The sequence below is a fragment of the Epargyreus clarus genome, unplaced genomic scaffold (genome assembly GCF_041222505.1).
Source record: "Epargyreus clarus isolate Ecla_fem2 unplaced genomic scaffold, WU_Ecla_fem_2.2 ptg000009l, whole genome shotgun sequence".
Lineage (NCBI taxonomy): Eukaryota > Metazoa > Arthropoda > Insecta > Lepidoptera > Hesperiidae > Epargyreus > Epargyreus clarus.
Window position 1 is genome coordinate 3,991,438 of NW_027332217.1, and position 15,725 is coordinate 4,007,162.

General features: G+C 34.0%; 1 protein-coding gene and 1 long non-coding RNA gene across 3 annotated transcripts in view; one reads left to right on the plus strand and one right to left on the minus strand.

Annotated features, from left to right (window-relative positions):
- The window catches only part of LOC140744785 (uncharacterized), a 95,477-nt gene extending 80,504 nt beyond the window's left edge, over positions 1 to 14,973 (minus strand). For both annotated transcript variants that reach the window (XM_073076445.1, XM_073076444.1), the window contains exon 1: positions 14,765 to 14,973. The gene's annotated coding sequence lies outside the window, so the exon portion shown is untranslated. The remainder of the gene's footprint in view (positions 1 to 14,764) is intronic.
- LOC140744783 (uncharacterized) lies at positions 2,609 to 8,502 on the plus strand. Its single transcript, XR_012102584.1, has 3 exons — positions 2,609 to 6,082; positions 6,176 to 7,956; positions 8,297 to 8,502. It is a non-coding gene; the product is annotated as an uncharacterized LOC140744783 (long non-coding RNA).
- Positions 14,974 to 15,725: the final 752 nt, after the last annotated feature.

Genomic DNA, 15,725 nt, shown 5'->3' on the forward strand with positions numbered 1-15,725 from the left:
TGTCTAAATAATGCGATATTGATCAATATTGAGAAGAAAATAACATACTATTTTCTCATAAGAAAAATGTTCAGATTTTCTTCTCAGTACCTTGTGTCAATTCTGAATACATGTCACCTTTACTCGTGTCAACAATTCAGTGTATGACATGAGGCGTCACCTGCAAATTTTCTATATTCCAAGCGACAGAATAACTGTAACATTTGGAACAGTTATAAATCTCAGCCGTAACCCGTACTTGCATAACTTAATGCGAACTTGACAAATCTTCGTGTACTACGTTTGTTGACCTGATTTTTGCAGAAACTGCATTGCAGCGAACTGCAGCTCATGCAGGTTTGAATGAACTAAACCGCAGGGGTGTATTCAGATTATCCGGTTACTGACGTTTCACGCACTGTGTAATAACATGTCAGAATTTTAGCGCTGTTTGTGGGCGGTGAATCTAGTAGTAGGTTAGGTATTTTATGAATTCAACTATTATTATTTATCTCAACCCAGTTTCAAATTCGTATCAAAAAATCTAAAATTGAAAAATAATGTGTGTATGGATGAGCATGGTAGAAATGGAACTAGTTTTAAATATTAAAAAACAAATCCCACTTTAACCCCCATAGCTAAAAGGATTGTCTACCAAGATACTAATGGTACCAATTACCACGATTGATTTAAATACTTTACGTACCCTAGAAGAGTTCTTATTAAAATATATTTGTACCGAAATTTCATTAATAATAATTTAAGAGTTCTTGATTTATTAATAACGTGCTTCAGTAATATTTCTCATCTAAATGAATGATCTGATACAAACTTCCTATCTATATAAGCGTCCTTATGAATTTCTCTCCCAACCACTTAATAACGCTCAAGTCCTTAACACATCCTTGCTAATTTATCAAAGCGTACCTCATATAATATTTGGGTTTGACAAACGTACACCGTACATCTTCATCACGTATCTGACCCTCGTTAGACGTCAGATCACAAAGCGAGCTCATATGTACTGTTTCCTGACGCAATTAAATATCACGGAATTAGGCGTCTGGACTCAAAACATAGGGAAATAACTTTATGCTTGAGACTTTAAGATTCCTAAATGAATCCAGCGAACTATTTGGACATTATGGACATGACATTCGATATATTTATTTTTATCAATATGTAGATTGTATGCGTGTTTAGATGTAACGACCACATTTTAAAGGACTGAAAATGACATTTGTTCTTTGTTCATTGAAATTTAAGTAATAAAAGTAGCAAAAGAAAATGGCATGTGGCATACGTCACCCTTGAACTGGCCAGTCCAAGGGTGGATTGGTCCCCTAAATTTTTGCTACACCTGAGGACTAAGATCTAGGCTTGCTCTACCATTGTGTACTTATTTATGCATTAAGATCATTGATTGTTCTAACGAAGAGATACCAAAATTACGGAGAAGCTGACCTTAAGAAATGTCATGAGAAGTCACAAAGCGAATATTAAATGACCCAATTAATGGATCCACTAAGTATACATTACAGATTAGAGCACTTAGAAATTATAAAGGCCTTAGCACACTGCTACTTTTAGGATATCGATTCGCGTATTGGCTTTTACGTCTATACCGGTTTACGTTTAAGCGACTTGCTGCGTTTGAATGCTATATCGAAAACGCGTGTTTAAGCTTCATAAATGATACATAAATAAGTGATACATAAATGCATCACGATTTTCATATCCAGTTGCTAAAAGTAGCTACGGCAAGCGCTCAAACGTGTGTAGTGTTTGATCGCTGTGTCTAGATTCTGACAGACAACTCAATCATCTATCAATTATTATGCTAGCTATGGGTATTATGTGTAGCATTTGCTACATCTACATTCCGAATGTTGGGACCAAATATCCACTTTTATAAAAATATATAATTAATTTAAAAAATCAAAAACCCGACTGCACCAAAAAGGCTGAAGTAAAATTTCCAAAGGCAGTGAAATAGGCATTTCATTATTTTTATCCAGAAATCTGTCTGCTTCAAAAACAAAAGATGTTCAAACAATATTATCCTATTTTCTCCTCGTAGTGCTCATTTACGCTATATAAAGAACCTATGTCTAAAATTCCAGCACGCTTAAGTTCAGCGGTTTCCCTTTGCGTTGATCTCTGGCACAGCAACTCACTCATTTAGTCAGACAATCATCTCGATGTGTATATACGAGTATATATGTACTAGCTGACCCGGCAAACGTTGTGTTGCCATATAAATAAAAAAATGTTAAGGATGAACAACCCTTATCACTTACGAGTAGGTGTAAAAAAAAAATAGATAGTGGCCGATTCTCAGACCTACTGAATATGTATATAAAATTTGGTGAAAATCGGTGAAGCCGTTTCGGAGGAGTACGGTAACTAACACGAGAATTTTATATATAAGATATATTATATAATGTATGTGTAATATCCTCTTAATTTCCTTTATTTTGACACCCTACTCGATAGGTTTGGTTAACTTTTTTAAAACGCGTTACTATTTCGCGAAAAAAATCACTATTTACGGTCTATAAAATATATAACTTCAGTAAATCAAAGTTTCGGTCATCTGGAGGCACGGCAGTGCCTCCGCCAAGTCGAGCCAAAAGAAGCGGCACGGCCGTACCATACTTTTCCCGAAGCAATTCGGCCCATTTTTGACCCCCTGTAACTTCGTTGCATATGAAGCTAGAAGCCTGAATTTTCAGGAGCCAAGCAAGCATTGTATAGACACGGTACATTTCAAATTTCATGCAATTTGAACCAGTAGTTTAAGAATTACAAGTAGTTAAAGTTCGTAATTTTGTCACTCACTCACTGACTGACTGACCGATCATCAAAAGTTTAAGGCACTTCCAGCAGACATAGAACGTTGAAATTGAGGGTACAATTAGTGTTTAGTATATAACTCATGGAAAAACTAAAATATTTTGCAATTTCTGTCCAGTTATCTAGATACACCAACTACATTAAATAACTTTGTATCCTATATAAGTTATATAGGATTACAAAGTTACATTTGCAGTTAATGAATCTGTGTTTCTGTCCGCGAAATGTACGAGTAGTAGGGGAGCCCATGATGTTAAATGGGTAGAAACTCGAGCGTCAATAGGACGTATACGATTGTGTAGATTACACGTTAGAGTGAAGAGAAGGTTGTGTGATATTTTTCGATTCACCGTGGAAATAGCTTCTAGATGATTCGAAAAATGTAAAAAGCAGAGTCAGACATACTCAAGGCGCGGAAGGTTAGTGATAGAGTATATATCTCTGATGCCGGAAATATGTTTATCTGCTGGTTTGCATAGGGGGACAGCCATACGAGAGGTAAAAATGGAAAAAAAGTAACCAGCACATTAGATTTTCAAAGGGGATATGAAGTTACCCCAGATGAGTCCCCCATTCGAAAGACTGACGATTCGATTCGAAAGACTGTCAGTGACTCTTCGAAAATGCAAAAAAAAACGTTATCTTGACACACTCGAGGGCGTAAGATTATTATACAGGAAATTCCAGCTGATGTTTTATGTTGCAGCTGACGATTTAGTGGAGGGGTTTTTTATATTGACGATTTGAAAAAAAAAACAGAATGAGAATATATAAAGAATAATGTATTTTCCATAAAATTTGCCTTTTCCTTTAGTTTGTTGTACACCATTACTTTCCAGGGATCCATGCTAATAAATGGCGCTATCAGATAGTGCATATTTTCTAGCATTATTTCCTTTGTATTAAAAAAAATACCGCACTCGAGTATGTCCAGGTATAGATTTTTTGCAACCTTATTACTCCCTAACGCCGCCCTCAAACCATCAGATTATAAATTTATTGTTTTCAGCATGTAATTAAGCTACTATAGATAATACGATTTTTTATTAATAGTCTGATGGACTTCCCTGGTTGAACCCCCCAAATGGATAGTTTAAGATACTCTATAGGATGTAAGGTATCTCCCATATCTTAATCTGCCGCGTTCGAGTCACTCTCGAAATCCCGTCTTGGGCTCCCCTACTATTATAGGCGACGTCAATTGTTTTTATTCTCGAGATAAAAGACGTTTTCAATTCCAACTTCAATTTAAATTCAATTCAAATAATGGGTGAAGTGCGAATCGAACTCGTACGTACACTGAGGGTTCCGTACCACAAAAATATTTGTTTATTTTATTTTTATTTTTACTAATTGATGTTATAGCAGCCATATAATGCATTGTGAACATTTCAAATGAAAAACGCTAAAAAATAGCAGGTCCTTATATGTTTGTCTCTGTAGTTCCTGGACTAAAAAAGGGTTACGATATCCCGTGCCTGTCGTAAGAAGCGACTACAAGGGGGCTTCCGAAGTTGGGAGTGGCAACAGGGAGCTCGAACCGTCCAATAAGTGTCCCCGGGAAGGACGGCGGTATGTGTAGTCGCATACCGTCGTGAACACCGGATAGTTTAGGAGGAGCGAAAACTGTTCTCCCAGGGCAGAGCTCGATCGAGGCATCGCGCTTAAAGGACTTCTGTTACGTTCAGTCGGAGATCCCGGAGTTCTCCAACAAACGTTGAGGACGGCCACCGGAGGATTTTAGTGCGGCTAAAGTCCCACATAACCCGGCGTCACTCCCACGTCGTCGAGTACCTTTTCAAGATTTCCTCCTTATAAAGAAAAAGAAGGTCCTTGTATGGCAACTCTCCTTTATTTGAAAGTTTTTCTTTTTACTTTTAGTACATATTGTTAAAGCGGCCACCATTATACATATTCCGTAAAAAAAATAAATTTCTATGTATTAAGGTTCCAGAAATAGAGCTCTATGTCAGACAAACGAACGGACAGCTTAGAAATAGGGTTCCGTTTTAAACTTTAGGTATGGAACCCTAAAAAGTTATATAATATCAAAAACATTCCGAATTTCTGACAAATGTCATGAGAAAAAAACTAGATGTTACGGCTAATGTGCCTAAATCAGTTAAAACGCAGATTAGCTTGTCCATTACCTAAAGTACAAAACGAGATTGTATCAATTTTCACCCCTTGACGTCGACCCGTGCATGCCATGATGCGTCGTCGTGTCATGAATTTACGACAAACATTGTATATTTTCACGAAACAATATCGCTTTGCGGCACGATGTCGCTATGTGTCACGATACGTCGTCGTGTCGTAAAAAGGCATGTGTTTTAGCCCTAAGAACAAGTCTGAAAAGATGTTTCGAATTTTAACTACATAGTTAATCTGCATATTTTCTAGCTAATCTTAAGTCTAGTTAATGTGTATGCTAACGTATTCTACAATCTAACGGTAACATACACAATATACAATAACTGTCGTGAGGTTTAGCAACTGTCACCGCATTATAAAATAATAATAAGTTTGTTTCCAAGGAAACAAGTGTTTAGGCAAAGGAGATGTTTCATTTTCGGCCATCTTATGTACATTATAACTAAAAAACACGAATAATTTGCATAATTGAAGAAAAATACACATATATTTTGATAACCTAAAGTATTCGTGTTTAAAAATATTTAAAATAAGCAATCCTCATTGAAATATTAAATATGGCGGAATACTGTCAATGTCAAGTTTTCAAAACTGTCGATGTCGGGAACCTATGTGTACCCCACACATAGGTTACTATACTCTTTGGATGTCGGTAATTCTGTATTTCGCTGTTTTTGTCGTAAAGTTATTGTTACCTTAGTACTTTACAACCTGGCTTTTGTTTTGGGTATCCCCTCATTATTTCTGAACTTAATTAATTATTTATAATAATAATAACAAAACCACCTTTTAAATAGTATCTGGTTTTATAGATGTAAGTGACATGTCAAATTAAAAAAGAAGAAGTTGTCAATTTGATATGCGTAAAAGTGGATATATACATATTATAATAGTGGACTCCAATGTAAACGTTGAATAAATATGTAGGTACTGATGAGAAGATTCCATTTTAATCCTGAATATGTTTCTGCTCTGTGCTGCTTACGATTATTGTGATTCTACCTTACTTGTTTACCCAGCTTATGTTTTATGGACTCTTGTGATTTTCGTGCGATCGCTGTGGATTGTGTTGACAAGGATTCAATATCATCAGGTAAAATATACATCAGTTGTTGTATTAATCGTGAAATAATCGTAAATAATTTTAAACTACAGAAGCTAATCTTTTTACATTTCTCTTTTTTAGATAATTACATTAGCAAGACATGGACATTCTTGGGATGACAAAATAATCAGTTATTATTGCAACTGCATCGCTGGGCAACGAACCGTACTCGTAGGTAGTTGCGCTCACATTATGCCCATTGTTTGATGTTTGGGCTGAGCTCGTCACAGGATGAAAATATTGATAAGGGAAGATATTTAAAATGAATAAATAATGTATTTAAGTGAAGAGTAAGTAAAATATGATCAAATGTGTACTTAAAGTTGTTTTATTTACACACTTAAATGTTTTAACTAAAATAAATTGGTATAGAAGTACATATTTTGGTATGTTTGTTTTAAGTCAAGATTTATGAAAGTAAATATAATTAATGTTTATCAAATATAGGCCTTGTTTCTCAATTCACACAATACAATGTTTATATATCTACGCCCATTCGCGTAAAAAAATATATTAAAAAGTATATAATGTATATAGTAAGTTAAAATAGAATGACAGATGACATTATTACGGTAATCACTACCGCCATGATGTTTTTCCACTGTTGTGTTGCAAGTTTAAGTGTAAATCATTGTTTTTTAACAATTAAACGAACATGATTTGAAGAAAATTAACCCCCTTCTTTGCAAGTTTTCTTAATTTTTAATATAGTCTACAAAAGGTGGCCGGGAGCCCATACATTTTGAAACATCTCCTTTCGGCCTTATTGAGCATAAATAAATGTCTATGAAAATATTTTTTATATGTAAGCACATAAAAAATTATAATGTTCACAATAGAAAATCCCTAATAACTTCTAAACGGATTACCCTAATTACACAATTCCTTTTGCCCTATCCGTTTTAGACATAAACCTACCAAATGGCATTAAAGACAAACCAATATATATACGAACAAAAAATCATGTTTTCAACTTACGTAATATTAGGTACGTAACATTTCAACGCAATATTACAAAAATTTAGTTAAGTTCGTTTCAAATGATTCGAAATAGGAAACTGTTATATAAATCGAGCTTAGATATCCACTTTATAACATATTCTTGCCATGATCACCAAAAATATCAGCTCCTAGTGGCTTGATAATTGATAGCTATAAAAAAACGAAAATCCACAGTTTAACGTTGAATTTAAACAACCGTCCATTGCACAATTAGGGTATTTTATTTTGCTCCATTGCTTGTACAAAACAGTTACAAACGCGTGTCAGAAATGAACTGACAGTCGCGCACGTATGCGCTCGAGTCCCCCCGAGATAACGAGTCGGTAAGTGGTGTCTACGTGTGCGTTACTTCAGCCCACTTTGTATGAAGATTTACTTCTGTTAGTTTTTATTTTGTGTTAGTACCTACCCGGAAAATACGTGGAAATTATTATAAGAAACCTTTTTAATATAAATAATTTTAAGTATGAATTTGTTAGCGGTGAGTAAACTTACTGAAAAAGGATTTACTGTTAATTTTGAAAAACGGTTGCACTATTAGTAACTCTATGGATATTATCATCGCAACTGGCCACAACGTAAATGGTATATATAAATTTAAACAATTTGTCAAATCACCGATATGTAATTTGACAATGTCAAATAAATATTGGCATAGAAGACTAGCCCATATTAATCCGGAATATATGCGAATTTTAAAGAATATTATGACTGGTCTTGATAATGTGAACATTACCGACGGATATGACGACTAGTAAGAAACCATTTCCAAACCTCTGAACGCGAACGAACGATATACTGGAGATCGTACATACAGATTTATGTAGTCCCATGGAAGCTAGTTCACTCAACGGTTCAAGGTACATGTTATTATTTATCGACTATTATTCTCGAATGACACGATGAATGTTTATTTTCTAAAACATAAGAGTGAGTCTTTAAGAAATTTAAAAAATATAAAGTGTTGAAAAAGGAACTAGCAAGTCGAACAAATGTATGAGATCAGATGGTGGGACGACATTTTGTAATAGAGCTTTCAATATTTTCTTATCAACAAATGGAATTCTACATTAGAAGGCGATACTGTATACCCCTAAACAAATTGTTGTGGTTGAAACAGCTAACAGAACTATTATTGTATATGCGACAAGTCTAAAACTGATGTTATCATTATTAAATAAATATTTCATTTCATTTCAGAAGTCAGAAGTCTATTATAAATTGAAACTAATTTGAGCAAGAGCAGTAAATACTGTGGTTTATATCAAAAACCGGAGTCCGACGAAGTCAGTGAAAGATTACCAATGATTTTTGTCGGATATTCAGAAGAAAGTAAGGGATGTCGATTATTTAATACGAAGACACGTTAAATCCCAATAAATAAATAAATAAATAAATCACAATCAGTAGAGATGTTTTAGAATGTTTTTCCTGAGGATAACGGGCATAATTTCAGTTGTCAAAATAGTAACTTTTTTAGATTTAATTTATTGTCATGTTCGAATGAAAGTGATGATGAATGGCAAGATTATTTACATAACTACAAAGACTACCTAAACAATTTAATTGCCTTTAAAAAATCTGTTGTTGAGATTCAACTAGTGGAAGGTACCGGAAAGGAAAAGAGTAGAAATATCTACAAAAAGGAATGAGATGCCATCAAAAACAATGCTTGTAAAAAAATCCAAGTCTCGCCATTCAATTCTTCTACCGTAAAAAGTCTTGAGATCTATGTAATACCAAGCCGGTAATGTATGCAGTCCCTACTTAAGAGACCTTCTGTCTTAAGGTATTATCTCACTATCTAACCTAACAACATCTTATGGGACCATACCAATTTTAAAAATATTTTATGTTCTAAATAAATTGACGTGGCAATCGTACTTGTGTGATGCGATATGATAAGATGAAAACACAATGTGACTTGCAGTACGATTGCCACGTTAATTTATTTAGAACATAAAATATTTTTAAAATTGGTATGGTCCCATGAGATGTTGTTAGGTTAGATAGTGAGATAATACCTTAAGACAGAAGGTCTCTTAAGTAGGGACTGCATACATTACCGGCTTGGTATTACATAGATCTCAAGACTTTTTACGGTAGAAGAATTGAATGGCGAGACTTGGATTTTTTTACAAGCATTGTTTTTGATGGCATTATTTTATCTCGTTAGAGGTAGCATTTCATTATTTTTATCCAACAAGCCTGATACAAAATATCATAGAGTTTGCTTCAAAATTGACGATTGTTCAAATGAATTATTAACCCTCTAAGGGGTTGCTTTTTGGGAGGGGGATAAATAAGTGCGTCCTTGTTCCTATCCAGAAAGCCAAACACAAAATTTTATAGTAGTTGCTTCAAAATTAAAGGATTTTAAAAAAACTGTTTTCCCCTATTTTACCCTCTTAAGGGTAGAATTTCCAAAAGACCTTTCTTAGTACTTATTCAAGCTATATAGAGAACCTGTGTGCAAAATTTCAGAACTGTAAAGTCCTTGGTTTAGGCTGTACGTTGATTTCTGAAAAATGAAAAAGTCATTTAGTTAGTCACTCAGTCAATCACCTTACTGTTTTATATATATACAAATATGTTTTTATAATCTCCGTTTAATTTCCTTTCATTTGATACCCTACTCGATAGGTTCGGTTAACTTTTTTTTTTAAATGTGTTACTATTTCGCGCCAAAAATCCGCCATTTTGATTTTTTTTTACTAACACCTATCTAAGGACACTCGGGTCATTGAGACAAATATAATGACACTTTAACTGTTGAAATTCATCCAGCCGTTTGTTAGATCGGATCAAATAAAGAAAGACAAACATACAAGATACGCGCGAAAAACATAACCCTTCCTTGGCAGTCGGGTAAAAATAAATCAAAATGTCAAACTGTCGCTGTGTCCATCTTATTTCGAACATTATAAAACAAGAAAAAATCAGTAATATTCTTTTTAAGAGTCAAAGACAAACCAAAGGCTAGAACTTCTTCTAAATATATAGAACTCCTTCTAAACACCGAAAAGCAACAAAATCGTCAATAAACGATGTTTAACACATCTGCTGGAGTCCTAAGCGTAGATCATTCAATACCAATTAATCACCGAAACTGCTTACGCAAGAAATAGTTGGTTTCTCCCTAATGATGACAATATAAAAACTTTCCATGATATGAGCGGATCTATCAAAAAAGTTCCTAAACTATGAGGTTGGACGTTTATATAGCAAAGTTTACTAATAAAATAATAATATCTTGTTTTAGTTAGCACTTAATAACAATTGTGATATGTGCCAAGTATTATATATAGCCATAATTGCTATGTATAATGATTATTTTATTATTTAATCGTTACCATCGGCCTTAGAGCACTTTCAAATTACTCGCTGTGTCGCGCGACTATAGCAGTGTAACCACGCGACATATAGCAGCTTTTGAAAACGCCCTTAGACACCTGTCATCAGCTCCAATTATAGAAGAAGTAAATCATACCTTTCTGAGAACTAAAAACTTCATTACTGACTAAAATAGAGGTACTAAATCTTGCTTTATGAAATAATTTAAAGTAAATTATACTAGTAGGTATATTGTAACTATAGTGTATATATTTCTTTTATCTGCGAAATTTTATCTTTTTTTATAATATAGGAGTATCAGACGAGCATGCAGTCCACCTGATGGTAAGTGGCTACTGCCGCCCATGGACATCTGTAATCAACCCCAGATAGGATTACATATTCCTACCTAAGGTCGGCCACAGATGCGCCGCTACCCCTGAGGACTAAGCTGGAACGCCTCGGAAAAGTCTATCTCCCTTACCACACCCTTCAAACCGGAAACGAAGCGCCTAACACTGCTGTTATTAGGTAGAAATAGGTGTGGCGGTGGTACCGCCGGAGTCGAACCACAAAGGGTTTTACCTTCAAATCCATTTCAATTATCTCCATTTAAACTCCTTTATCTGCGAAAATTTACACCTATATAAAATAGTAAACGACCCATAGAGTGTATAAAAACCATATACTCATTGGCATGTCATTTATTCATTTTGCACTCACGAGTGTGCTTGAGTTATTGATGTCGACTTATGACAGAAATACAACAGGGCATGCTGTGAAAATATTGCATGAGGTTAAAACCGAAAATCGGAAATGTCCGCATATTTAAATTAAGCTTTTTGGTCAAGACTGAAATATTCTGTGAATCCAGTAATAGGTATATCCAATGATGAAATAATATTGGTGCTACCCGTACTTTGTAAAGTGGCAACCCTATTATTTTAATCTTTACTGTCTCTAATTATACCTTACGTCGCTTTTTAACTCAATAGCGGTACTACTGTTTGTCCATTCTGTACGCACGAAATACGAAACATCGATCGAAGTTACGGATTATACGATATCCAGAATTTCCGACGGACGGAATTTACTACCTCAATGCACTTACGAATCTTCCTTTCCGACAGCACGAGGAATTAACATATTGACAGCTATTCATTACGCGCTATAGCTTTAATCTATTCGATAAAATGAAATTTAATAGTCGTTTCATCGGATCATACTATCAAATTTCATGACAGAGAAACAACGCAGAATATTTAGACGTTCCAAATCTTCGTTAAGGGGTATACTATACGTAATAATCTATTTCGTACGTTATTTATTAAACATTCACTCATTTTGAAAGAGGCAGAATTCTTTGAGGTTCCTTCCGGAGGGATCACCCCAGACCTAATTCTGACACAGCAACAGCAATGTTAAATGCTGTTTACGCTTTAAAAGGTGTAGTAAGGCGAGGCATTCCAACTTGGTCCTCAGGAAAAGCAATGCATCTGTGGTCAACCTCAAATACGATTCTAATCTTATCGGGAATCGATTACAGGTGGCACTGGTCTCTTAGTACTTTGTATGCTACTTCCATACAATAACTAAAAATAATTTCACAGAAACCGTTATAATTAATTGTATAATAACATGTGTTACGCACGCAGCATAACGAGTTACAAGTTCAAGTTTCTGCAACAACATTCATTCGGTCACGCTTCGGTGGAAGAGTAAATGAACTTTATATGCGTTTTTAATTCTTCATTGTAACATAAATTATGTAGTAAGTACTATTTAAAAAAAAGTCGTTTCTGCGGATCTGTGCCTACGTTTGTCATATCTGTACCTACGCTGTCTAACGCAAAATAGTTTTATTTTCGACGGGAATTAGATTATTTCGAGATAAAAATAAATTAGTATCAAAAGCCCTCAATATACAATTAGAGAATACAGAATACAGGTCAGTACAGGGAATAAGGAAGATAGGTTTAAAGTATCTTATATTTGGTAGAATGTTACCAAATAAAATAGTACCCTTCAGCTTATGTTCTACAGAACTTTAGTAGTATAAATGTAATCTATCATGTTTATAGCTGAAGATTAAATAACGCTTAAACTAATGGTTCTAACTACAAAAATGCAATTTGCACAGAAATTTCTTATACTAAATGAGTACTAAGAAAGGGTGCTAAATGGAGGGTAGACACTAGTAAACTATAACGACTAACGGATAAGTTGTAGTTGTATTTATAGTTAAGTTAAAGTTTCTCCATCAAGGCTATTCAGCGGAACAACTCTAAAGGTATGAAAGCACATGAATGTAACGAACTTTTGATCTCCCAAAGCTTTTAGAGTTTCAAAGCACATGTAGCTACGGAACCCAAATATGACCTCAATAAACCTAAGTGCATGTTTTGTTTAAAAGCATTTCGTGAGTTTTTCGAATTAAAAGTACTGCAAGGTTTTTGTGTACCAGGTGTATATTCGTTTAAATAAAAAGATTTTAAAATTCGTTTAACAACGTTTTTCAGTTTTACCAACCAGGTTAGCAAAGATGGAGAACCATTTATAGTTCGGCACCGGTAACACCACCACCTATTTCTGCCTAATAACAGCAGTGTTATGCGCTGTTGTGTTCTGGTTTGAAGCATGTGGTACAGGAGACATACTTATCCGAAGCGTTCCAATTGAGTTCATGGAGGTTGCAACGCACCTGTGGCCAACTTCAGGTAGTACTCTAATCTTATCTGAAGTCGATTATACATGTCCATGGACGGGAATAGCCACTTACCATCAAACATTGATATTTCTTTAGTATAAAAAGTCGCTGAATTAATTTAACGGACAAACTCGCTGTCAATGTCTCACACCAACTTGCACGTGAAAATTGCTTTCTGTCTCTCCCATTTTTTGCTTGTCAAAGTGATACGTACTAACTTAGCCACGAAATTGCTTCCTGTCTATTCCTTTTTCTTCGATCTTCAATCCAAATGACATATTAAGGATTTAACTTAAGAATCATTTAATTATGAACTTAATTGATTCCGTTTTTTTTATTTTTTTTCTTATAATATAAGAGTAGCAGACGAGCATGCAGTCCACCTGATGGTAAGTGGCTACTGCCACCCATGGACATCTGTAATCAACCCCAGATAGGATTAGATATTCCTACCTGAGGTCGGCCAAATATATTTATTCATAGCTATACTTAAAAGAGGGAATAGTTTTCTTCAGTATTTCATTTTCTATATTTCGTCTTCAATATTTTTGTCGCTTAACTTGAAATATTATATCGTTTTGTTTATTATATTTGGTTAGTAGTAAGTGTTATATTATTTTAAATTTATAATTGACATAAATGTACTTAACATCACATTTATTGCAATGTAATCGCTGAGCTATAATCCTATATGGACATACTTTGTAAAGCTCAAGCATCATTCCTCGAGGTTTACCTACCGTAACAATAAGTTATAGCTAAACATAAATCATGTTATGAGCTCACAATCGTCATTTATTATGAATACGCTACGCTACATATTTCAAAAGAATATTTATTAATAAATCTTTAGTAAATTCCATGAACAACTTCAATAAATTGAATGAATCTTAATTGAATCAAGCTTTGGAAAGCCTTTTTTAAGATTTAAAGTGGATTACTGTAATCGAGTGAGCTACAGATCCGCGCTCCATTTAATTTAATAGCGATTCAAATAAAAATAACCGAAAATCCACATTGAAACTGTAAGTACTGTAATATTATCTGTCGACAAATATTTTGTGGTATTTTAAAATATAAATAACACATTCATAACCGTTAATTAATTAATTTAATAACGCACATTTAAGTTGACAGACGCGCTTCTTAAGTTATTAGTAAGCCTGCAGTAATGAGATAAAGTGCCGCATAGATTAAATTTACAACGCAAAAATCGTAACTGTAAATTAAATTTTAAATAAATACTTCAACATATTCTAATTTCAACATTTTCTGAAAAAAATTCAAGTTCAAACATAAATGAATTTCGAAATTTTTAAATTGTATTTTTATTAATGTTTTTATATTTATTTATGATAACTTAAAATCTTAGTACAAATTAAAATTTTATTTCATAACAAACATTCCATTTATAAAATACAGAAACTTAAAACATTAAATTATTTTAAATCGTGCTTATCTCGAAGCGAATAAATAAAGTCATATAACGACGATGGAATGATATTACAAACCGAACCATTTCTGCCAGTGAAGACAAAGTAAGTATGAGAAATATAACCAACCACACAAAGTTACGGTCCCGTTCCAATATAAGTTGTAAAAATGTGGCGGTAACCCGCTAAACTTACCGGCTGTATCGCGATCTCTCGAACAACTCCGCTATACAACGTTCATTGCATTTAACATAAAAAATCGAGAAAATAAACGAACTAAATTATTTTAAATTAAGAATACTCTATGTATAGTAATTCATAAAAAGGCGCGGAAAAGCGATGTATGTAGACTGGTATCGCGCGCGAGCTTTGTCGAGTAAAGCCGGCAACAGACTGAGAGAAACGCTCGCTCGCTTCCTCTCCCCTCTAACTCCACTTTCGGTTATTCTCTCCCCGAGACTCACGGCTCCCGTAGCATCCAGCATCAACATGAGCCTAACTTCTTCAGTATTACCGAATCAAGTCACTGACCGCGTAATAGCGCGAATAAATAAGTGGGTAAACAAATACCAAGCGATTTGGATGCAACCGTTTTTTTTACCACTCGTCTGAGCTTCGGTCATTCAACTTTCATTCATAGACCAATACTGGTTTATTGCGTATCGCAAAAATGTAAACACACTTAATAAGCGGGTAATATGTAGAAATATGAACCGTTATATATTTCTAGTATAACTTTTATTTGTTTCATCTACACTTATTAAACTTTTAATGTGTTCAGATAACAAGAACATTTTATTAATTAAATTCTTTATATTGGTCACTATGTTAAATTATCATGGTTTTATGTTTATTAAAAGTTTATGTGTTATTTTACGATTTCAAAATGAAATATGTGACATAATTTATTTTAACACTGATATTATTAATGTCGTAAACATAATGAGTATGAGTATAATATTTAATGTAGAGAAAGCTCAAGTTGTCAACCTTTTCCCCTTATTTTCAAAATAATTTCCACAACTTATATAAATAAAAGCTTGAGTAAACTTACAAAGATGTTTTGGAAATAATACAATTAAGAATTATTAATTAATTAGTAACTTATAATTAAGAAAGTAAAGGGTAAGGTAGATTTGGACTTGAACGAAGATTG